The following is a 25,081-nucleotide window of genomic DNA, read 5'->3' as shown; positions in this document are numbered from 1 at the left end:
TAATGCCCATCTTCTGCTGGGAAAACGAAGGCTCCCTTTGCCCACCTAGAGTGTGTTTCTGTCAGTCCTGATGGAAGAAGTCTTTGCTACTGCCTCCAGTACAATGGCGACTGGTAGAAATGTGTCCCGGGAACTCTTCTGTTTGTGCTGCTACCAAGGGTGCAAGGTCTCTTGGTGAAGCATTTATCAGGGGATAGCACGAGGACGTGGGCGCAAAGGCCTCTGGGTGGAGCAGTTAACTGGGAGTGGCACGAGGAAGCGAACGCCTCCGGGTGAAGCAGTTGTTCAGGTAAGGCCTCTGAGTAAAACATTTGGGAGGTGTTTCTGTTTCTTGGCCATGGAGATCTTTGGGGGCATCTCATGCCTTGCGCTCTGTGGGCTTCTTGCCAAAGGTAAGAAGGGGTTAAGTACAACAAAGATTAGAAATAGTCAATTATATAATGGTACACTATAATACAAGTACCATTGCCTGGGTCTTTCAGCTTTGTATATACCAAAACTTTGGGTCTATGATTACTTGGTTTAAAATAATCTATCTTCAGTAATTTCTCACATGTACACATTGTAATTAGATGAGGTTCATTTGTTTCTTCTGCCTCTAACTGCAACAGGGCACTTTCCTGTTAGTCAGGTGAAGTGAGTGCTGTCTCCTGTGCTTACACCTTCAAGTAGCCAAAGCTTTGTTCTCCTGCTTCTTACAAATAATTTGGAACTCTTTGAAGTAGGTTACCTATGTTTTATAGATGTTGTTTACTAAAGGATATTGCCATATCTTAATGTCAATCAGTCCTGTTGGTTTCCAGTCTCCATAAGTGTGGGTAGCCAAGTCTGCCATCGCATAGTAAGGAAATCAGTGGCTTGAAATAGAAATTTATTGTCTAGCATCAAAGAGCTGAGGGGAAAAAAGGAACATGACTACTGCTAAATAATGTTGAGGAAAAAAATTATTATAGTGATGTGGTTGACCATAGCCAAGATGGAGTGCCTTCTGGAAAAAAATCTAGAAGAGACATGAGAAGACTGTCTGGGCCGTCTGAGGAGAGGAAGAAGGAAAGAGGGGAACAAGTTGAAGCAATGAGGAGACACAAAGTTTCAAAAAGCAATTAACCAACATCATATTTCTATTTTATAGGGAAGAAAAGACAAACCTCTGGGGCTGGGGAAATTTAGGGTGTGGGCTGAGGCATGCCAGCCAGGAGAGACCAAATGACTGAGGGATGTAGAGAGAACCTGGCTGCCAGTTTGATCTTTTAAATAGACACTTTAGTTATATGTTTCAGGGTTTGAAACCTAACAGTTGCCTGGGTTGTTCAGCCAGAATGCTCTTAGAAACTAGGTTGCTACCACTTACCTTCAGCTGTTGGATGGCCATCCACAGTCTTTTGGTTTGTAGAGTCATTGTTTCCAATTCTCTCTTTGCATGCATTTTCTTTACTTCTGATTTCCCCTTACTCCCTTTCTGCTCTTCCTGTTGCAAATATTGCTTCTCCCATGAACATCAATTGTTTAGTGTCTGCACACATATGACCTCAAGATGATTAAGCCTTCTAAGACCTTTACTTTTGTTAGACTTAAATGTCTCCACAGACTCATGTTTTAATTCTCAGTAGTCCCTTCCCTAGCTAGTATTGCTGTCTGAAGAGACTAAGGAAACTTTGAAATGTGAAGCCTCAATCCAATGAGTTGCTCAGTGGGAGACGGATCTTGGCTGTTTTTGATTTGAGATTGTTTTGGGGGAGAGGACACTGTTAGTCCTCTTTTTTTGTACTCTGAACCTCTGTCCTCTTCCCACACTCTCCTGCAATGGAAAGACATTCTCCTCAAGTACAAAGGGCCCACCTATATTGAATAAACCCTGTGAAAGTTAGTTAAAATAAATGATTTCTTAATTTTGTTGTGCCAGGCATTTTATTTCATCAATGATGAAGTAACTAAGACAAATCTAATTTCAAGGAAGGTCATAATCCTAGCTTTTGGAGGTAGGGCACCAATGAATTTTTTAGGAGAGCACTATTTAATCTACAGCAGCATACAGCTTACTGTTTTTTCCTGGACAGAAATAATTCCTCTGAAAACCCAGTTGAAAGTTCAGTTGGAACTGTGCTTTCCTCGCAACCATGGAAGCCTGACATTAATTCCCGTAAGCTTTGAGGAGGAGAGTGATGTTATGATTAATGCCTGTAATCTTATCACTGTACAATGGATCTTGCACTCATCACTACCTTAGAGACTAAGTCCTAGTAACCTAGAATGCATCCTTGTGGCATTAGGACACAGAATTAAAGTCCTTTCCCTTGGAGATATATAAGCAAGAGTGAGTTCAGTTGTGACTTCTGTCTTTTATGCTTTCTTTGTCTCTGATTCTACTAAAAGGGCATCTGTTTGTTTTTTTAATGGAACTGCGCAGAAATATCACATGAAAAATGATGGGAAACTTTACTGAAATATTTAACAGAGGTTTAAAATTTGATTAAATTCTTGGCTTCAACTGGCCAAGACCAAAAGCAGTAATGCAAATATCAATATTTATCAACCAATAACCAAATACTGAATTCAAAACGTGTGAGAGATTTTAGAGTATTTTCAACGCTGGTATTTTCTGATTTCCCAAACAGCACACATAGTTTATTGCAGATCTTGGAACAACGTACAATTTAAGATTTCAGTGATGTATTGGCATAGGGTATAAAAGTTGTCTACATGGATGCAAGGAAGCTTGAGTGTTAATTGTTCTGGTAAAGAGGGTTGACTTTTAGACGGTTCGTTTAAACTGGGTTAAACACACAGCCGGAACTCAGAGTCAAATTGTGTTCTCGTGCTTTCAGTGATCTCTCGGTGAGTTATTGCCTGTGGAGTGAGGTCCTTACAGCTTCCATGTTGTAGACTGTTTCATTAGCTTTTCCAAACGGATGTCCACACAGACAGTTTAATTCCATCAGTGATCCTCAGTCCCTGATTAGGAAATTGTCAAAAGACAAAATGAACACAGGAAGGTAGACGGTCTGTGAGGAATGACAACTAAGTTTTACCACTGAGCTCTCAACATGGAAACATACATGTATGCACTGAAACCTACATGCTCATGAACACACACAAACCAATACAATCTCTCCTTATCACACAGCTTCTTCTGACTCTTCTTTTTTACTTTTGTAGGAGACAGTCTCAGGGTCTAGTGCTCATACTGAGTCTGGCGCTTTGATTGATTTTGTTTGGAATTCAGAGCAAGTGCACGTTCATCTCTCTCACTTTAATGAAATTCTCACTGTCTTTCAGGTCACAGAAAGCCTGTTGCCCCACACCCAAATACAGTGGTCGGCCCTTGGCACTAACCGGCCTGTCCTAGTGTTAGCACAGTGCATCACTGAGTCTTCTGTGATGCTGTGTTCAGCTGCTCCTGGTGATTCACTCTAGACTTTACCTCATGTCCCAGTGGCTACTTCTGAGTCGGGCTTGCTGAGACTCCTGTCTGAGGTGATGATTTTGATGGAAATTCTGTGCAATTCTTTTGATGATTTTCATGAACATTGGCATTCTTTTCATTGTGGTGCTAATTTTATTCAAATAATTAAGACACAATATTTTTTATAAAATTTTTTATTTATTTCAGGCATATGAGTATACTGTAGCTGTCTTCAGACACACCAGAAGAAGGCATTGGATCCCATTACAGATGGTTGTGAGCCACCATGTGGTTGCTGGGAATTGAACTCAGGACCTCTGGAAGAAAAGTCACTGCTCTTAACCACTGAAAAATCTCTATCTCTCCAGCCCCACAATCTTTTTAATATTACAGAGATTGATTGTAATTTAAATAACTAAGTAGAATTTTTATTGTTTTCTTTATGGAATTAGTGAACCCAAAAGTTGCTTGACATATTCTGAACTAGTTGCAAAAGTATCAGAACAACAGAAAGATTTTGTATATAAATTTAGCTAGATGGCTGCTCAAAGGCTGAACTGGAAAAGACACTTGTTTCCAAGGCTGATGATTTGAGTTCAATCTCTGGGAATCATCTACTGGTAGGAAAGAAAGGACTCCTACAAGGGAAATGGTAGAGTCTCAGAAGATGTCTTCATTGCTAGGAGAGAAGGTCAAGGATTGTTCATGATCTTTCTGTCTTGGTTCTGGTGATGGGTCAAGGATGAAAATTAGTTTTTATCAATAGCAAGAACCATTCCCACGACTAAAATGTCACAGACATTGGTTTTACCTGTAGAGATTAATTTTTTTAAATTTTATTTTTAAAATATTTACATACATTATTTGCTTTGTCTTTTTATATAGATTATTTCTTCTGCTCAAAAAGAATACTCAGGATGTAGCAATGGAAATAGAAAACTTCAGGAGTAAACTTGGATTGGTAAGTCCTAACCTGTATCTGTAAGTATGTAAAACAGGGATGTAGAGAAATTAAAATGAAAACTTTTATGAAAGCCCAGGAGTCCATATAGTAGAAGAATGAATTTCCAACCATAAACCCCATTGTCTTAGGTTCCACAGAAGTAGCATGCTGGTTGTTCCACCCTGTTTTCCTGAAGACATATCTGTAATTTTATTCTGATTTAATAACTATCAATTTTATATGATTATGGCATCAGTATTCCTTTATATATGTTCAGGTGTATTTTGGTCATGCACCCCTCCCCCATTGTTTCTAATACTGCTTCTAATACCTGGTAAACCTACAATTCTTCTCAATGAATAGCCTTCCCCTTTTCAGATCTTTCTTTGTTTTGTGTGTTTGATGAACTAGTTTTAAATAGGGTTGCTATCTGACTGGGGTTGGAGGTTATTCACTAGGACATAAACATGTCCCTCGGAAAGAGCACAGCATTGAATGTGGCAATCATTGAATGTTAAAGACTTTTCAGTATAGAACCTGACAAATGACCCCTTATTCTCATGTAGGTGGATTGATAAGTCTAATGGCCACATTCTCTCATAAAGTCAGTGCTTCACAGCAATTAGTCCCATCACCTGTAACTCATATTCTTTCTTCCCTCTTTCCATGGTGTCTTCTTAGCATTGAAGGATAGCTATTCATGTTCTGCTTAAGGCTGGGCACACAATGGTTGAATACTCCCAGCACTTTAATCATTTTTCAATATCATTATGATTCAATAATCAATAATATGTTTATTGTTGTCACCAATTTCCTTTGCATAAAATACAACAATCACCCATGTAATGGAGAAAGGGAAGGTGTGAGAAATCATTCCACCCTTCTCCAGCATTCTAGTCAGAGAGACATTTCAGAAGCCTTTAGGCATTGGTGGGACCACAAAACCCAATATCAGATCCCTCCCAAGTGACTCAGCGTGACCAATAGCAGAATCACCAGCATCCCTCAAAATGGGAACTCCATTCTAGCCCTATTGGTTGATGGAGAACCATCAAGTTGACTGTCTGAGTATGACCATTCACACAAGATCTCCAATCTGCTGCCGAGTGTCTTTGAGTCACAGTGCGATTTACTGTGAAACTATTTGGGCAACTTGGGGAGCTGATGGGAGCCAGAACTTTTGCATCTTAAAAACATGCATGCACAAATTAAGGATGCTTTTATTTTTAACGGTCTCAGGGTTGTACTCCCTTGTCTGTTTCCTAGGCCTTACCACTCTCTGTGTGTGTTCTGGCATGCTGGGAGGTCATGTCTTCTATAAACATGTGAGGTGACCACTCTTGGCATTCTGCAGTCTGGCGCATTGACAATCTGGTAGCTGGATATGGATGAAGAACCTGTGGAGAGGGGACAGAAAAGGTGGGCAACTTTTGCAATGTGAATAAATAAAAATCTTAATAATAATCTTCATTATTATTAATGATATTATAAAGAAAAAAGGGCAAATAGAGCCTTGAAGTTGTCCGCTGGCCTTCACATGCCACTGCATCATTGCTACATTAACATTCACAAATTATTCAATCTAAAAGGCATTCTGATAATTAAGAAATAAGGAGGTGTAAAACTTTTACACACTGTGATATTCTACCCTGGTGTTCTTAAAAAGAGAGCTAAAAGGTTGTCAAATGAATGGTGACCAGTGGGAGGGGCAAGTAACTAGGGTGGGGCAATTAAAGAGGAAGGGTCAAATAAGGAGTGACTGTAAGGAGCATCGCATGAATTATTTGAGACAACGGCACTATTCTTTCTCTTGATCACAGCAGTTTTCATACAATTCTATTTGTTTTGATTCACAAAACTGAATTTGAAAAGGTCCAATTTTACTGTGGATTACTGAAAATAAACTTGAGGTGAGCATCCTGTCAGAGTCACTGGGTCACAAATATACAAGCACTATTATTGAAATAAATAAATAAATAAATAAATAAATAAATAAATAAATAAATAAATAAATAAATAAATTTTATTAGGGAACTCAAGTCTCAGATAGAATAGCCATAAAAGTCAGAGGTCAATGAAATGAATTCTTTCTACGCCAGTTCTATCAATTCTGTATCTTTCCCCATTTGATGTCAGTTTTGAGTATTTTCTTTTGTGTTTATAGTATCAGATGGTAATAAGTGCCACCATGGCTCCTGGAGGAAGGAAATGTCATACAAATAGGATGCAGTAACCAACTACCAATCCATACTGCCTAGTAACAACAAGATCTGTGGAGGACAAATGAGGGATCTTCCATTTTTGATTCTAGAAGGAACTAGAGTATCAGGAACCTGGGTAGAGGATGTGACAAATCTTTAAATTTATACTAGGGGGAATTAAAGTGGCCTACAATGTTCAGGAAAGTTAAAAGATGAGAAGATAGAGTTCTCTGTGTTAGGCAGATAAGGGCACTTGGTATAATCCTCATGACTATAATATTTTGAAATTTCAAATAGGCCAAACATAGTGAGAAATTCACAAAAGAGTGAGATTTGGAGAAAGTGAAAAGGATGAGAAGGATCAGAGGAAACACACAGAGAATCACATGGAAGGGAAAAAATCTATAAATGTTCACAGAAGACACAATTCTAGAGGGAAATCCATGTTTAGAAAGAAAGGAAACAATATCCTTTAGGAGGGTAACGCTTTTTTTGTTTTGTTTGTTTTTGTTTTTTGTTTTGTTTGTTTTTGTTTTTTGTTTGGTTTGTTTTTGTTTTTTGTTTTGTTTTGATCTTTGTTTTGTTTTCTGAATCAGACTCTCACTACATAGCTTTCTCCATCCTGCAACTTTTACTATGTGGACAAGGCTGGCTTGGATTCACAGAGATCTATCATCCAAAGGAGGGGTTGACATCAAGTGCCAATACTTTAATAGATGTCTTTTGGCTTCTAAAATAGCAGTTACAGATTTTATGAGGAAATATCTCTCTGTAACGGTGTTGTTTCTTTGTTTTATGTTTTGGTGTTTGCAGTATTTTATCACTTTGCTGACTTGCTTATGGTAGCTAACACAGAACAGTTTATGTACCATGTCTGTGAGATCACTGAGAAGGGCATGGGCAGAGCTTTAGGCTCTTGTGATATTGCACTGTGTCCTAAGGAGCTAAGGGTCAGGCCACGACAGATGAGACACTCTGTGGAGAATGGCTTGGACACCTGAGCCACAATACTAATACCCCAAGCATACAATGTGCATGCTTTTTTTAGTGCAGTCATAACACAGACATCACTACATGCGTGCATGATGCCCCCAAGAACATACCATTAACTTAGAAATGGCTAACACATTCCATCAGGTGCTAGGCCTGTTATCAAGAAGCCCAATATAAGAAATAGGGTAAGATGTGAGTTTACAGCACAAGCCCAGTTGCCATGGGTCTAGAAGAAGTAAGTTTTAGGTTGACCTCACAATGCTCTGAGTGAACTGGTAGCCAGGATGCCACTGGAATAAGGCCCAATAGAAGAAACGCAATACTTAGCAGCCCAATGGCATGCTGCTCCATTGTTGTCTGGTTCATGGGACACCAATCCCATGCTGACATCAGGGAGGACCGGTAGCCATGCACAACAGGTACGCCTCCTGTACCTCCTTGGCAATAGAGGGTCCCATAGCATGGTGATGTCTAATACAGGTCGAGTACTCAGGATCCCATGTCATAGTGGTCTGCAGGCTGTAGTTCTAAAAGCACAGGCACTGGCAGACCAAGGACACTCTACATGCAGTGCTCTACATGAAGGATTGGAGAACGCAACACTTTCATTTAGTCTATGCCTTCTTTATCTAGCAAAACTCTCACCCATTCCATCCATCTATCCCTCTAGGTGTCTGTTTTCCTACTCTCTTCCTAATATGTTCTTGTCTGATGTCCTAGACATGTCTTCTCTGGTATCCCATTACCTGGCTGTTCCCCAAACTGTCTGTATTCAAGTCTACTCAGAGGATTAGCTGATAAATGGTCTCTCCAAACTATGATACCCGATGACATCTACATTTACAATCTAATTTAATGATTACTGATAGATTCACTTGTAGTCATAGCTACCATTGTGAGAGATTCAGTACCTGGACATTAGATGGAAGTGTGCGGTTTCAGGACACCTCACCCCAGGGTGCAAACAGGAAGAAAAACTTTCCATTTATGTATTTATTTGTGTATTTATCTATCTATCTATCTATCTATCTATCTATCTATCTATCTATCTATCTATCTATCATCTATCTATCTATCTTCACCTTTACATTTGTACCACAGCACCCCTTTCTTCCCAATCTCATCTCACAAGTCACTGACAACTCCCTGCTCCATTTTTTGGAACGCCTTCATGAAGACCAAGGTGTAATCTATTACTTATGACTTGGAAGGGCTACGTCCAGTCCATGTATATTGTTTGGTTAATGGTTCAATCTCTGGGATCCCTCAAGGTTTGAGGTTAGTTGACTGTGTTGGACCAAAATATGAGCTAGATTGAATATTTTGTACTCCGCACCAATGAAGAGACCATTAATTCTTTTTCTGTCTCTGTAACGCCTCTATTACTTTGACAGGTATGAGACATGGTCCAGGAATGGAGTCCTGTGAGAAGACTTCTGAGTGCTTGTGAGAATATTCCTAAGAGTCCGATGGCCTTATGACCAAAGTTTCTTCAAGATCCCAAATTGTCCATGGACTGTGTTTTCATGCTCTTTTCCTGGTGTTTTGGATAGGAATGAGTTTACTTCAGATTGCTCATTATTGCTTCCTGTTGAAATTTAACTAAGGTTTAAACTACCCTTTATATGCCTTTATGGAAAAACATAATTTGGCAACTTGTAGCTAGTTCTTGTGATTGTACACAGCTTGAACTCAGGAGAATTATATATTGAACTTGAGAGTGATTCCAATATCTGAGGCTTTGAAAGAAAATGGCTTTAGTATAAGCCTTTAATACACGTTATGTTGGGCTCCATTCTCCTAGGTCCTACTGCCTGTAGAGCAGTGGCAGACAGGTGTGAATAAACTGGGGAAACAAAGCCCAGAGGCAGGAGGAACTTAAGGTTACATCATATTTTAAATTGAGCTCCTTGAAAACACACAGGTATTATATTTTCAATATTAATGGTACTAGGGCTGCACTATCAATTCATAATTTTATATTGGGTGATGGCAAATGTAAACATTTTTATCTTTGGATCACAGTGCTGTATTTGTCCCTGCCCTTAATCTGCCTGTTGGGATGACAGTGACTCTGGAGGAGTTGCAGCACTTGTTATGGGACACTTACTTTTGGGGTTAATTTTAACAAAAATCAGTTCTATAATTGTCTTTGTTAGGCTTTGACTTCTGTGAACAGATACCATGTCCATGCTAACTCCTATAAGGACAATATTCAATTGGGGCTGTCTTACAGGTTCAGAGGTTCAGTCCATTGTCATCAGGGCAGGAGCATGACAGCATCCAGATAGGGATGGCACAGGCTGAGCTGAGAGTTCTCCATGTTCATCTGAAGGCTGATAACAGAATACTAGCTTCCTGGCAGCCAGGATGAGGGTCTTAATTCCCAAACCCAGAGTGACACACCTACGTCAGCAAGGCCACGCCTCCAAACAGTGCCAGTCCCAGGGCCAAGCACATAGAAACCATCACAGTATAGTTTTGCAATTATAATTACAGTATTTCATCATGTAGCCATCTTTATCTTTGTTTAGACTGGAGTTTGTTCTATAAACCAGGCTTCCCTCATGTCACAGAGCTCCTTCTTTCTCTGCATCATGGTTCAGTTCTTCATTTATTGATTAAAGTCACTGCTCCATAGCACACTCATATAAAATAGCACTGTGGTCACTGTTAGTTTCATGTATGATTGTCCCTGTCAGTTTATAACTTTTTCGCATCATCTTATTGAGGACTTGGCATCCCTTACCAGGTCTAGTGTTAGAGTAAAACCTGTAAATTCTCAGTGCCCATGTACACAGCAGGTGAGGGGGTGGAGAGAGGGGACTTGAGCATCACCCTACACGGACTTGGCTCCTGCCAGGGCAGAGATGCACCGCTCTCAGTGAGGAAGGTCTGCAAACTTCCAGAGACAGTGTCCTTCTACAACAAGGGGGCATAGCCAAGGGCTGGATGTTCCAGGAACCAACAGCCATTTTTATTTTTCTTGTGTTGCTTAGTTCATGGACTCGTGAGCATCTGGATCTGGCCTTCCTTCTAGGTGAGGATGTAGTAGCCTCTTCATTCAAAGAGACCTGAAAACATGAGTTTACAGTAAAAAGTACAAAGTGTTCTGTTGTCCATTCCGTGTAGTAGGCCACCGATTTCTATTGGCCTGAGCCAGGGAGCAACACCTGAGTGCCTCTCTTCCACTCAGGGTGTATCGTTCAAAGAGTTAGCTGTATCCCTGACCTTGCTTATGAGGCTGGTCTCAGGCCTTGACAATGCTGTGTGTTGTTGTTGATGATTTTCAGTATCTCTAGCATGGACTTTTGGAAAGTTCATATTTGTGTAACAAAAGTATCTGTTCATTCATAGTACAATAAAAAGAAAAATATAGCAGTAATAGCCACAGCACCAGGAGCAGCATCAGGAGCAAGGACATTGTAATTGCAAGATCCTTTGTGGTACCTATGCAAATATAAAAAATAATTGTTCTACACATATGTCCCAGGAGGCAGAAAACTCCATTTCCAGCTAGATATACTTGAATGTATCTGTGTCTTTTCATTTGCTGGAAGTATGACAAATCACTATGTCCTACCAGCAGTAAACCACCTAGTCATAAGAGGGGACCTTGCTGTTTTCCCACCTATAATTCCCCACCCCTCTGTTGTCTCCTGTGACTGTCTGCATCCTCAGCAAGTTGCTCTCCACTCTGTGGTATGAGCTCCAGAGACTACAGCGCCTCCTACAACACTTGACACAGACACATGGAAGGGTCTCTTAATAGAAATGTGCAGGACTTAAGCTCTGGCTGTGCTGGCTCTGAGCTGGGTTTGAGTCTCTAATTCCTCCTGAGTGTTCCACTCTTTCCTTCACTATATTTACCTCCATCCTCCACAACTCTAGGGCTACCATCCTCTGCTTTCTACATCTCGTTCAAATATTTTAGGACTCCTGTTAGGAGTAAGGACAGGATGGGTTTTCTATCTGGGCTATATCAATGAATGAATCTTGCTGATACATTATCAACACCTATATTTATGTCACGAATATAGGATTCAAAAAAGAATCCAGTATTCAAAGCATACATGACTAAGTAGAAAAGGGTTTCATTACCATATTACCTACATGTGTTAGCTGGTTTCTCTGTGACCTCCCTCATTTGCTGCCACGATTTTAATTCGCTCAATAGTTAGGATTTTGATTGTTTGTTTTGTTTTATTTTGTTTTATGCATGGAGGCATTTTAAATTACTATTGATGGTACCCTTTTTCCTGCTTTCTCAGGGCAAGACCAAAGTTGAACATGACACACTGATATTTGATATGCTCCTGAGGGTCTGTTTCCCAGGAGGATGGGCGGCTGTCCTCTGAGCAATTTAAGCTGGGTTCCCACCATGGGCTTTCTTGCTGGAAAAGAAACACAAGGAACATGGGCTTGGGTCTAGATTCTGAGTGCTATCCATGCAGTCTGGTAATAATCATGATTTGTGAAGACACACTTAATGATTATACACCAGAGCAGACACTGATCTCAGTCCCTCTCCAAGTTCTCTTCCTGAAGTGAAGCATACGGACATTCTAGTGTGCAATTTGCCTGGTAAATTTCCTCTTCGGGAAAGGCCCTCTTCAGTAAAGAAAGTGGGGGGAGTACATTACGTTTTCTTCAGTCTTTTCTCTCCAGACAGATCAGGTAGCTAGTCCAAGAGAAGGTGTGAAGGGAGGGTCCCTCATCCTTCTTTTAATGCAGAGGAAGGTTGGGAGCTTATTCAGGGGATATTAGACAACCCTAGCCTCTATTGTAATTACCTTTCCACTGACAGGTGGATACTTTTTGTACCCCATGAAAAACATCTTGAAGGCAACATTGAGATCTGGTTCCCTTAGGATTTTGACTGACAAAATCTTTGACGTGTGTCCATCAAAGAACAAGCAAGGGTGTCCAATACACACATGAATGTAGGCACTTCATGACACTCACTGCTATTAGTATTTGATGTAGTATAAATGTTTGTGTTGTGCGAAACAATCCAGGACTCATATTTCAGGAAGAAGTCTGAGATTGGAACCCCAAATTCTGTCTTTCTGATAGGGGTGTGAATGCTTACTAATTCTTAGAGGACCACTCCAAGGCTCAACTTGTAAATGTGATCTAATTCTGCTCCTGAGAAGCAGAGAAGGTTGGAGAGGTCATGAATCTTTCAGGGTTCAGCCCTGACTTTTATGGTGTTCAAATTTGTGCTGCCAATAAGGTCATCTTTTCCAGCATTAAGCAGGTTTTCTTTTCGTGGTTTTGTTGCTCAAAAAGGCCTTGATCTTTTGTATTCCCTATCACATTAAGAACATTTCTAATGCTGCCTTTGAGCAATGTCCCTATGGATTTTCTCTTAAAAGAATCATTGATGATTTTACATGACTGGGCATGCACAGGTGTGTCGTGATATGATAATTGTTGCTCTCCTTGTAGCCTCATTGTTGGTATTTCATTAAGTGGATCTTCAAGCTCTTAAGAGAGTTTACTGTGTGAGTATATTTAAAAAAACAATATATATTGTTCATGAACAATACCTGTTATTTGAATTTCCTGTCACTGTGAATGTAAATGCATTGTCACTAAAAAGCAGAGGACAACCGAAAGGCCCAAGGTATCAGTGGGAAGCCCTTCAGATAATGCTCCTGACCACCCATGCAGCACAGTATTTGCCTTATTCACACCATTGCACAGCCATCAAAGTTGCTACTCATGATCTGTTTCACTGGAGGATGGGTGCTGTCTGTAAGCATTCTACGCTTGTGTTCTTACTCTGGACGTCTTCACTAGAAAGGGCCTCAGTGCACAGAGGAGCCTGTGGTTGGCCTAGGTTCTTTGTGCTATCAGTGATCATAGTTTGAAGTCGGTAAATGTGTGCTTGTTGATAATAATCCCTTAGATCTCAGGATCCACCCAGTCTCTCTGTGAGTCCTGTTTTGTGACAAGTCTTAAGTGATAAGGTCAGTCTTTTTCTGGTAGTGTCCTCTTTACCATGTTTAGGGTAGTAGCAGTGGCAAGTGTAGACACACTGGTTCCCCTCTTGAGAAGCAGAGGGAGCTCAGGAGGTTTTACCTGGGACTTTGTTCCCTCTGTCTATTGTGTTCAAATATTCATTGGCAAATCAAATAATTATATAGGATTAAATGTGGTTCAATGTATCTTGTTGCTTGAGGGTTTACTTGATACCCTGTATTTCGCACTGCATTTAATATAATTATTATTCCAGGTCTGTTTCCTTTCAGATTTTTTCTGTGGCCCTTCTTCATATGTCTTCAGCCTGGTGTAGCTACAGGCATGCCAGGACTTCCAGTATTATGAACCTGTTCTGGCATCCTCTGCAATTTACTGATTGTGTAGGTCTTCAAGCTCTGGGGATAGATGATGAGAGGAAGAAGTTTCATGAACGTATCTACCCTTCAGCCATTGAATTCTGTCTCTATGTATGGGACATTCATAGAGTTCCAGCATTTGTGCTTCTGAGCACCTGAGGGACACAATATTCAGTTTAATACAAACCATGATTTAACCATGGAAGTGCTAGAGAGGGCATGTTTCACTGGAGGACAGGCTTCTAGCATTTGAAGGATTTATGCTTGTTTTCCTCCTATGGGCATCTTCCCTGGATAAGGACCCAATGCCCCTGTGGAGAAGGATGTGATTTTCTCTAGGTTTTGAGTGCTGAGTGGTCACATATTGGGGTTTTTTGTAGTGGAAGGAAAACTCTGAAAGCATTCTTAATCGCAGAGAAAGATTAAAGGGGATGCTGCTCTCAATATTTCGCGAACACTATCTCTGAGGTGAGGATAGTGTCCATGTTGTTGGGAAGCTTTAGTTGTGAAGGTCTTCAGGGAAGATACAGTAGAAGGCACACTCTGCCTTCATGTCTTTTTTTAAAGCATAGAATAGAGTTTATTCAGGGAATAGGGAGGGAGTTAAGAGGGTAGGACAGAGAAAGGCAGAGAGAGCTGGAGAGAGAGACAGAGACAGAGACAAAGAGAGAAAAACAGAAAGAGAGAGACAGAGAAAGAGAGAAGAGAAATGTAGAGAAGTAGAGAAAGAGAAGAGTAGAGGCCGGCGATGAGCACATGGAGAGATGGAAGGTGGAGAGAGAAGGGACAAAGGGGCAAGAGGATAAGAGAAAGAGAGCAAGAGAGGAGAAAAAGAGCAAGAGACCAAGAGATGCCCTCATGTTTTTACTTTTCAGCTCCGGGCAGTTTAACTAGAGTGGTTGGCATAAAAGTGTGAGTGGAGGGTCACTTGTACTCTCCTGAAATGCAGTGGGGAATTGGAAATTGTGCATGGGGTCATTGTACAACTCTACTGTCTACTGTGGTCACATTGACACTGCCTGGTGAAATTCTTCATAATGAAATATTTTCTGAAACATGGTTGGACTTTGGTTGCTTTAAAGTACCTCTGACTTACTTTATTTAGCAACCCATTAATTTTTTCTAATGCCAGGTAGGGGTCTGGTATCCCTTTGGATTTCTTCTGAGGAAATCTTTGTTGTGTTCATTATGGATCAGCCATGGGTGTGCCATAATGTTCAGAACCACAGGACAGTATGTGATTTTCTCTTTAATTGTTGATGTAGTAGATTTTTAAACTCTTGGGAGAGGTGATCAGGCAGAGAAGTTTGCATTTGGTAAACCTGGCTTTTTGAGTTTTGAATTCTTTCTCTGACATGGGAGATATCATATAACTAAGTAGTATAGTATCAATACAGGCCACAGCCTGTCAAGGGAAGCCCTTCATACTCTGTGTGCCACAACACCTTGGGAAAACCGTATCTAGTGATAGCATGAAGCTTGGGACCTTTCAATTTGTAGAGGAGAGCCCTTTCTAATCTACTGAGATGTTGTTATGTGTATAAAATTAAAAGTTAGACATACCTAAAGAAGTAGTGAAAATACAACTGAAGGGCTTGGGAATATAAGAGCAAATCAAGACCAAACAGGAGTGAATAATGATCCTAGGATCATAATTTTGTTGTTTTAAACCATATTTTATATCCTATATTTCATATTCACTCCATATTAATTATTTATAATCCACATTTGGATTCTGGCTCCCTCTGGATTTCTTCTAGGATCCTTTCTAATTGTCTTCAGCTTGGCGCATCTACAGGTGTGCCAGGCCTTCCATTATTATGATTCTCTTTTTGACAACCTCTGTCCTGAATTGATGAAGTTCATCATCAATCTCTATTCAGTGATGTGATGATAGTCGAAGTGGGGGTACAAGATTTCAGCATGAAATCTACCATGTATTATTTGAATTTTCTGTCAATTTGAATGGGAGATACCCAATTAGTTCCTAGTACTATACACCTAAACTCCAGATGTCAGTGATAATTACATCCAAATGTGTGCAACACAGCCTTTCTGGAATACAATATTCAGTCTAAAACAAACCCTGGCTCTAATCCTGTATGTAATCCATAGGGTGTGTTACTTGGAGGATGGGCTGCTAACATTGGAGGCTTTTATGCTTGTGCTCTTACTCTTGTCTATTTCCCTAGAAAATGAAGCGATCCTCCTCTAAAGGGGGATGTGCTTGTGTCTAGGTTCTGAGCTATGACTGGTCACACCTTGGGTTTTTCATGTTTGATGTTTGTGAAGATGAATACTCTGCAAACCTGCTCAGTACAGTGAATCTTTGGAGCTGGTGCTGCTGTTCTGTCTCTCAGATTCTCCTGTTCCTCAGAAAAGGACAATATCCACGCTGTGGGAAGCTTTTGCCTTATACATTCTGTTAAAGAAAGAAGGAGTAGACGTCACAGTGTTTCCTCATGCCATTTCCTCCCATCTCCAGGCAGCTCTGGTAGACCAGGTGAAAAGAAGGTTTGAAGGAAAGGACACTTCCCCCTCAGAGTCAATGGGAAGTTGGGAGGTTGTGTGTGTGATTGTCTACAACTCTGCCCACTTCAATTTGCACTGCTCAGTGACCTTCTACCTTTTAATTCACTGTTTGCCACTACAGGGACATATTGTTGTTGCTTTAAAGAATCTTGGACTTCCTGGGTTCAGTAACACTTTTAAAAGATTCTAATGGGATCAGGGTTCCTTTTAGAATTCTTCTAAGGACCTTTGAATTTTCTGCATCTACGGTTGAGAGTTATCCAGTCTCTAAAACGTAGAGGATCAAAACAAGTCCTGTATTTTCATAGATAACCCACTGTATTCTGAACACTGCAGGAGATCAAAATGCAGAGGTTCCACTGGAGAGCTGAGTTTTCTCCTCACACCTAAGTCACTAAATTTAAGGGGCTCTTTATAAGCTACTGAGATGTTATCTTGCTTAATAACTCACTTAAATATATGGTGGGTATGTGAAGGATAGACATATCCACAAGTGTCCCCTACATAGCATATTGCAGCCTCCTCCTCTTCGGCCAGACACCCACATTTAGTGCCACGTATTAGAAGGTTAACTTTGCTTCCTCTTCCACATCCAGGTAGGATTTTCATCCTTGTCTTGATGACCTGCAACAGTTGTTTGATATGAGAATGATGTAGTGATTTCAGGACCTCAGTATCGGACATGACCAGGGAGTCTATATTTGCCTTCACTAAGTATTTGGATGAACACAAGGTCTTAGTCCTAAGATAGAAAGCCAAAGGTCCCTGAAACAGTGCCCATGACATAATTTTTGGGAGATGTTTTCTTCAAAGGAACTGGCTTTAAGCTCATTTGATATTTTCACTATTTCCTTCTCTTGGTAGAAGTGATAAGGTATACAAGTGAATAAATATATAGTTAAATGATGTCTTCCTGGAATAAATCTGTTCTAGGAATGATTATATTTACAAATCCTAACACTACACATCAGAGATACCTAAATGAACTGTAGTGCTAGGGAACTGCTAGTGATACCCCCATTCCCACCAAATAAAAGACAGGAGCTGTTCTGGTGCAGTTCTCACAGCAGGACCTTTATTTTATATGAGCTAGCTCGGGCCCCTCAGCTTACTACTGACTGACAGGGAGGTTTTGCATGAAGACAGGAGCCCTGAATGTCTACTGGTCAAGGCTTTATAATAAACTGCAAGCGGGGTGGGTTGTGAGTGTGCAAGCATTGAATTGGACAGCTACCCTGGCCTTTAACATAATTGGCTGGTGCTCAGGGATCATATCATAAACTTAATTCCTGCTTTCCCTGCATTGTTGTTCCTTAGACAGGGGCTGTGCTTGTAATCTGGGGGTGTGTATTTCTTGGGGGAATAATCTGGAGACACGGGGCTTGTTGGGGTTAAAACCTGGAGCCACAGGTATTGTGGCTAGTTAGCCTAGAGTCTGTAGCTAGGCTCAGGTTTTCTTCAGGGGTGGTAACTTGGAAACTAATGCCAGGTATCAGCCTTTTAGTTTACCTGAGTTCAAACTTAAGTCAGATCCTCCAAAAGGACATCTGAATTTAAAAGATTTGGCCTCTCCTGGCCCCCATTTCTCTTATGACTAGAAGGCCCAATCGTGGGCTTTTATGAGAACAGTTACAGGGCTACGTTTTGTGCTGTCACTGGAGCATGGGCAGGAGCTCATCAGTGGGAGACAGCAGGGAGTTCTGAGGTTCAATTCTCCTCCTGCTAGCCAGGCTATTTCCAACTGCAAATGGATGTGCAGTGCATTCACACTGTAACTCTGTAGCACATGAACCCTTTCAGTGACTCTAGTGACTCCTGGCAGTGTGTGTTGACTATGGCCCAATCTCCAGGTTATAGGTGGTGGAGCTCCAACTAGACAGTTGGCGTATTTTATGGAAAGCACAAAGTTTAAGCCAAACATGTTTGTGTACCCACTGGATACCCTTGAAACCATATAATAATTAGTACTCATCTGCTTCTGTTACAACTTCTGTAAGTAGGTGAACTGAACATAACTTTAAAATGTGTGAGCCCCATCTAGTATGGGGAGTTCTGTACTCTATAGAGAATTAAGAGAAGAGGAGTCACCCAGTTACTGTTAGTCTTTAAGATTAATTTAGCTAAGGTCGCCAACAGTGTTTATTTTATCTTCTCTACCTCTCCTGAACTCTGGGGTCTGTAAGCACAATGAAGTTTCCAATGAATCACCAGAATATTAGCTAATCTCTAATTTAACTGCGACAAAAATATAGGTCGATTATTTGACCCTACAAGCTTAGAAAAACCATATATTGCAAGAATTTATTTTAGTATTTTATATAAGCATCTGCACATTCTAGTATTTGGTGGGGGAAAATCTCAGTCCATCCTGAAAAGTTATCTATATGCACCAGAAATACTTGTATCTGATTTTTCCTGAGTTTACCTCAATAAAGGGTGTTTCCTGATAGACTCCTGTTTTTGTGCTCTGCTATTGAGTACTAAGTTTCTGTTAACTGGCAACCACATAGGTCAATTGACAGGCACAGAGTGAATGTTTTCTGATCAAACATGTTGCCATTACATGCTCTTAAATTTGTTTCTTAAGGCATGCCTTATTTCCTGTTTTTATTATCTCATCAAAAAGCATCCTACTGAGTGGTTGGGAATTTTTTCCTTTGTTACTCATTGTGAAGACATTGGTGATGTGTCTTCTTCATGGCTTAGCCATGGGTATGCTATGACCTCAATAACAGTGGGCCCTCTTTGTGTCATTCGAAGTCAGTAATGGATTTAATAGATTTTTATAAGAGGTGATTCAGAATGCAGGATTCAGGATAAATTCTGCCAATTGTTCTTGGAATTCTTCGACATCCTGAATGGGACATGGCTCAGCACTGATCACCCCAGGGATGGACATTGCAATAGGAATCGTTTCATGCTTTGTGCTACTAAATCCCCAGCGCACAACACGCCCTCCAGGGCTCGCTCTGGTACTCCTAGCACAGGTGCTCCTGAGCGTCTGTTTCCCTGTATGAGAAGATGCTGAGGCTTCTCAGCTTGCGCGCTCACCCAGAGATACTTGCTAGGAGAATGTGCTTATGTCTAGGTTCTCAGTGCTATCAGTGATGACATCTGGGATTTTTCCTGTTTTACGTCTGTGGAGATTTTCTTGTTGACAATAAATCCTCGGAATCCATGATGCTCTAAGTCTTTCCTCAAGTTGTGTTCCTGAAAGGAGGCTCATGTACATGGTGGGATAGGTTATGTAAGGGAAGCTCCTCTTCAAGAGGACAAAATGAGAAAGGTAGGGGTAATGGTTCAGTCCCTTAGAGGCAGAGGCGAGTTGAGAAATTGTGTCTGTTTTATTGTACAACATATGTAGAGTCCTATCCTATACAGTACTCAGATTTGATCTGCCAGGCTGACTTCATATTCGTGATTAAATATATTCCCTTTACATGCTCATATTCAAAGTGCTTTGAAGCATCTTTTATATCCTGGATTTAGTATTCAATTAAAAATATTCTAGTGTGATTTTGAAAGTCCTCTCTCAGAACTGCTTTTGAGGATGATGTATTTTTGTTGTGTTGTTATTGCTTCTGTTTTTGTTTTTTCCTAGCACATTCACATTTCTTATGGCTTATATGACTATGGAACATTTTGTAGATTCAAATATTCATAGCTAATTAGTTAAAATTTCCTCCAACTTGTACACAAGATAGGGAGAATTGAAACTTTGAACAAAAATTGCTATTCAATTTTTGGGTTTCTTGTGATTTTTAAGCAGAAGTCGTACAGTAAAAAAAATACAGGATGACAGTGAGCTTTGCAATATCAGTGGAAAGAACTTTATACTGTGTGCCTCTGGACACCTCTATTGAATATTATTCAGTATAACAAACACCCTGGCACAGTCATCAGATGTCATCATGAGTGTGTGTTTCCATGAGCATGGGCTGACATTTTCTAAGGCTTCTATAACTGGTCTCTCATCCTGAAGTTTCTTGCTGCAAAATACAATTGAGCCTCCCTAGGAGGATAAGCTTGTGCCTAGGTTCTGAGAGTTCCTAAGGCTCACAACTTGGATTTGTTGAGACGGCAGCAAGATTATTGAGAGATAATCTTATAAAGAAACTAATGAAACATGAAAAGGGAGACGTGACTAGTGTCCTCCATCTGAACTTCTGGTTTGGCCAGGAAAGTGGGTCAAAGAGCAGATGGGAGAGTGGTAGGAAGAGCAATGAAAGGTGCACTTCAAGTCCAAGCTATAGTAGGAAAAGAGAGAAAAATCTATAATCCAACATGCAGTAAGGTCCCTAACATTGGTCTCTTACAAGAACTTATGGTCATCAGAAAGTTCTTAGCTTTTGAACTGCTGGAATAAAAGAGGCTTTTAAACAAGGAACAAAAGAGCTTGGTGCCACCTAACTCATGGTGCTACAGGAAAAGATAGGAATTAAATATAATCAGTGTGAGTGCTGGGAAAGCTGAGTAATGTAACTTTCCACCATTCCTTAAGGCAAAAAAAAAAGTAACCCGAGACTGTGTGAGGGAAACAACTCATTACTGGTTTGACAAGTCAAATCCATTAGAAACACATGGTTAACTCCATGGCATGCCCTAAATATCAGGGAATGGAAGACCGAAAGAGAGGGACAAAATCTTCTGTGAAAAATCAGAAGAGACTGTGTTTGGCTCTTTTACTAGGACAATGAAATTGTATTCATTTGACTCCTAAAAGAAAAGGTTTATCCAGTGGACTGATCCAGTGTATTATAAAATGTTAACAACCTTGCTGCCCCTTTAAAAATAGTCAAAGCTTTTGCTGATCTGAATGTGTTAGAGGAAGAAGGAAACTGTCTGGAAAATGAGAGGGCGCCCTTGATGAGCTAAGACTATGGAAAAGTAGAGGAAGAGGTCTGTCTGGGCTCCTCAAAGAAAAAGTAGAATGATTTGTATGATGTAGGCATTCTATCCCTCAACAGCAACAACAAAAATACTCACTCCTGGAATGGCAAATTTTGTGCTAAAGGGCTTCTGGATTGCTTAAAATTCCAAGGAACAGTAGGCTGATGGCATCTGTGAGAGAATATTTAGGTGAAGATTATCAGGTCAGAGGCAAACATTCCCAACGAATAAGCAGTGTGTATTTCCTTCTTGGAAAGGTTCAGGATAGGCGTGGGGATGATTTGCTCAGGTATAAACTCTGAAAGAGTGACATTTGTGGAATGGGGGAAGCTAAAGCTATATGAGACAGCTACAGTGCTAAGCAAGCACTCCACACACATATGAACCTAGCGGGTACAGCAGGCAAGAGCACAGTCAGCTGTCCCTTTGTTCCTGAGTAGGTCGATCCCATTAAGTCAGACCTACTGAGCTAACGATGGATGGAGATATGTAGATGGCTCTATGAAAGAGCTCCAGGATCTAGTAATCTAACAGCTCAGAGAAATGACTGAGCATTACAGGGAGCTAAGTCAGTTAGTGGCTAATGTCATTGTTTTATACCTACTTTAATCTGTGGAGGAAGTGATACTGATACAACTGGATAAAACGTTTCCATAGTGAGTTAGACTTTGCTTATGTTCAACTTTAGTATCTTCTAGGTTGTGAACTTCTGAGATTCATGGTCCCTTGCTTAGAATAGATGAAAGAGACAGTTTGAGTGCTTCAATAAGGTCATTTTTTAATCCCTCGGTTTGGTAGGGGATGCTGGTTCATGGCCTTCTCCTGCCCATCCTCTGGAAAACATTCTCTTACATGAATGACACAAGGGTAATCTTTGAGTGTTTTGCAAGCTATTGGAGAGCCATCCAGGTTCGTGGGTAATTCTGTCTACCTCACAGTCCTAGTGGGGCTGGGTTAATTGAAAGTTAAAAATACAAATGGTATCTTTCCTGTATAAAAAATGATAACTCCCAGAAGGCATGTGGTAACTAAATGAAAACCAAGTGCAATGGATCGGCTACATACCTGAGAGTTGATGGCCATGGAAACCCTTGAGAGCCTACAAAGCATACATTCTATTGCTACTAATGCAGGTTGTATGCCAGAAGTAAATAGAAAGACACTGTTTGCTGAAGACAATTTGTTGACTATAGGACATAGGAATGATGCTGGGACTGATCTAAAAGCTCCCACCCTGCTGGTAGGCAATCATAGTGAAAGAGGGTGCTATGCAGGTTGTTGGTAGAGATCTGTCACCAGCATTCCTGTTTCCCTATGTACCGTGCTGTTAAATTAGTGACAAGCCAAACAGGATGTTCCTCTCATTCTGTAGTTGCTGGGTTAACATGAAGAAGTCCAAATGTCTTCTGATTGGAATGAAGACCCACTCAATAAGAGGGAGTTTATCTGATACTATAAGTCTGGACATAAGCCTTTAGATGTGCTGGTCACAGGTCAAAATGGGGAACAGTTTCTGTCCTTTTATTAGATGGATTAGATGTTGCTGCCATATTGCCTTCTAAACAAGAGGGCTTTTAATGCCATACATTGTCAAATTGTCAGCATCAACTCAATCATCAGTGAAGCTCTTGAGATCAAGGGACTGTTACTGTGATACAGTGGCCTAATTCTTAGCCATAAGTGGATAACTGTGACCTCCCTTCCAAGGCTCAGGGACCATTGCGGAAGAGGTGGCAGAAAGAATGTGAGAGCTGCAGGATGGGGGTAGAGTGCTATATTGCTGTTTCCTGGGAGTTTGAACAATTACACCCTACAGGGATGCTCCTTATCCAGAAGGTAATCAACAAATTAGCTTCAGAAAGTCCCTGAAATGAACAGACTCACTAGGACACCCCTCTCCAGAGTAAACATTATTGGTTGCTGAGAGTTTCTTCAATGATGCAAAGCTTCTAAGAAGACTTGCAGTCAAAGCAAGCTCTAAAGACTCTCAGATCAGATCAGGTGCCTTGCAGAAACAAAGTAGCTGAACTGACTAGAAGATGAACTGAGTCACTTTATAGTATATGCTGAGCTTCCTCACAGAACACTCTCCCACTTGTGATATCTGTAGGCTGTGCAGTGTGCTGCCACTTCCCAGCTTTTGTGAGATCTCACCTATGCTTTGTCGTGCTTGATGATGACTCTGTATTTGAATAATTTCTACTTCTGTAAGTAATTTTTCCCCTAGAATTCTGTAAGTAACCCCAATAAAACTCATTGTTCACCAAGATGGCATTTGTTCCTATCTATTCTGTGTTCTGTCCTGTGCTCCATATCTGGGATGAATAGTCATTTGAGTTGTGTCTCAAGAGATATGCCTCACTCTAACTCCATTTCAGTTCCACTATATGTATGGTAAGGCACAGCACAAAATATGGCACATTTTAAAGGACTTAGTCTGGTGTATCACATCTTTAATGCCAGTATGTAGTAAGAGGAAGGAGGAGGATCATACATGTTAGGCTAGAACACCTGCTCATTTCCTGCACAAGCTGGAAAACCACATTTGCACTTCTTCCCCAAACCTGATTCCACAGAGAAAACTCCCTGCCAGTTGCAGCAAACTCTGGACCAACATATCATCAAGCCTAATCTATTTAGTTTCCAGCAAACCACCCAGGAGTGCGTACACAGGGGTTCAGTTTTTTACCACATTTGGACATAATCCCAGCTCTTACCTTCCAAGTCACCACCACCCCAAGACCCTTGCCTTGCTTTAGCCTACAAGCATGACTTCCCTCTTTTTCCCCTGTGAGATCTCTGAACCCACTGGACAGCCGCTTCCTAATATGTTTTTATCTACTACTAATCTGCCCTAATCTGGCCTGTATCTGTCTCACTGAGGGACAGAACAAGCCATTTAATAAACTTGGGGCAGTCTGAATTTTATACCCAGTTCCATGTAAATCTTTTCTATGAAGTGGCCCCCTGTGTCAATCACAAAAAGAAACAATGAAAGAAAATACCCTAGACACAGGACTTTAGGAAACATAAGTTTCTTAGATGACCACACAAGAAAAGGAAAGTGAAGAAATCTTCAATATTTCCTGAATTCATTATACAGTTGAGATTCTTATCAACTCCATGTAGATAGGGACCAAAGTACAGAGCTCAGCAGAAGTAAGTTCCAATACAGAATGAACCCTACAGATCTTTTTCAAACATTTCTTTTTGTTTCATGTGCATGTGTTCTTTGCATGTTTACATGTGTGCTGCCTTGGCTAACCCATGCTTGCAAGGCTAAAAAATGGCAATGCTCATTGGAACTGACATTATAGAGTGTTGTGATCTGTATGTGTGTTTCAGGTGTTGACCCCAGGTCGTCCTTGTCGTCTTCTTTTTCTTTGATATTTCTTTAATTACATTTCAAATGTTATTCCATTTCCTAGTTTCCTATACATAAACCTCCTATCCCCTCCCTCTCCCCTTCTTCTATAAGGGTGTTCCCCCTCCCCATACCCCTTTCCTGCCACCCCCCCATCAATGACGGGCTGCAGAGTACCTGGAAGAGAATGAGGGACAAGAGACTCAAAGAAGGACACCAAGACAAGAGTTTGATCAAGGCAACAATTTTATTTTTCCCCAAGGCTGAATTTATACCATAACATGGGTAACAGAGGGAGGTGGGAAGTAAGAAACATTTACGCAGGCCGAGGACCCAATATTCGTGTGGTCAGGGAATAGGCTGATGTTGACAGGATGTCAGAAAGGTCACAGGTTTGTCATATCTATTAGT

General features: G+C 40.7%; 1 long non-coding RNA gene across 4 annotated transcripts; it reads left to right on the top strand.

The window, feature by feature from the left end:
• Positions 1 to 220: 220 nt before the first annotated feature.
• Positions 221 to 23,575, top strand: LOC102549488 (uncharacterized). Of its 4 annotated transcripts, none has more exons than XR_005502580.2 (5): positions 221 to 289; positions 3,277 to 3,474; positions 4,289 to 4,364; positions 5,613 to 5,765; positions 8,935 to 23,575. It is a non-coding gene; the product is annotated as an uncharacterized LOC102549488 (long non-coding RNA). The 4 variants fall into 4 exon arrangements; XR_010064977.1 differs by having other exon boundaries at positions 5,613 to 7,959; XR_005502583.2 differs by having other exon boundaries at positions 277 to 392.
• The last annotated feature ends 1,506 nt before the right edge of the window (positions 23,576 to 25,081 follow it).

Source organism: Rattus norvegicus, chromosome 3, assembly GCF_036323735.1.
Source record: "Rattus norvegicus strain BN/NHsdMcwi chromosome 3, GRCr8, whole genome shotgun sequence".
Taxonomy (NCBI): domain Eukaryota; kingdom Metazoa; phylum Chordata; class Mammalia; order Rodentia; family Muridae; genus Rattus; species Rattus norvegicus.
Note: the sequence above shows the minus strand (reverse complement) of the source record. Positions and strands in the feature narration are given on the sequence as shown.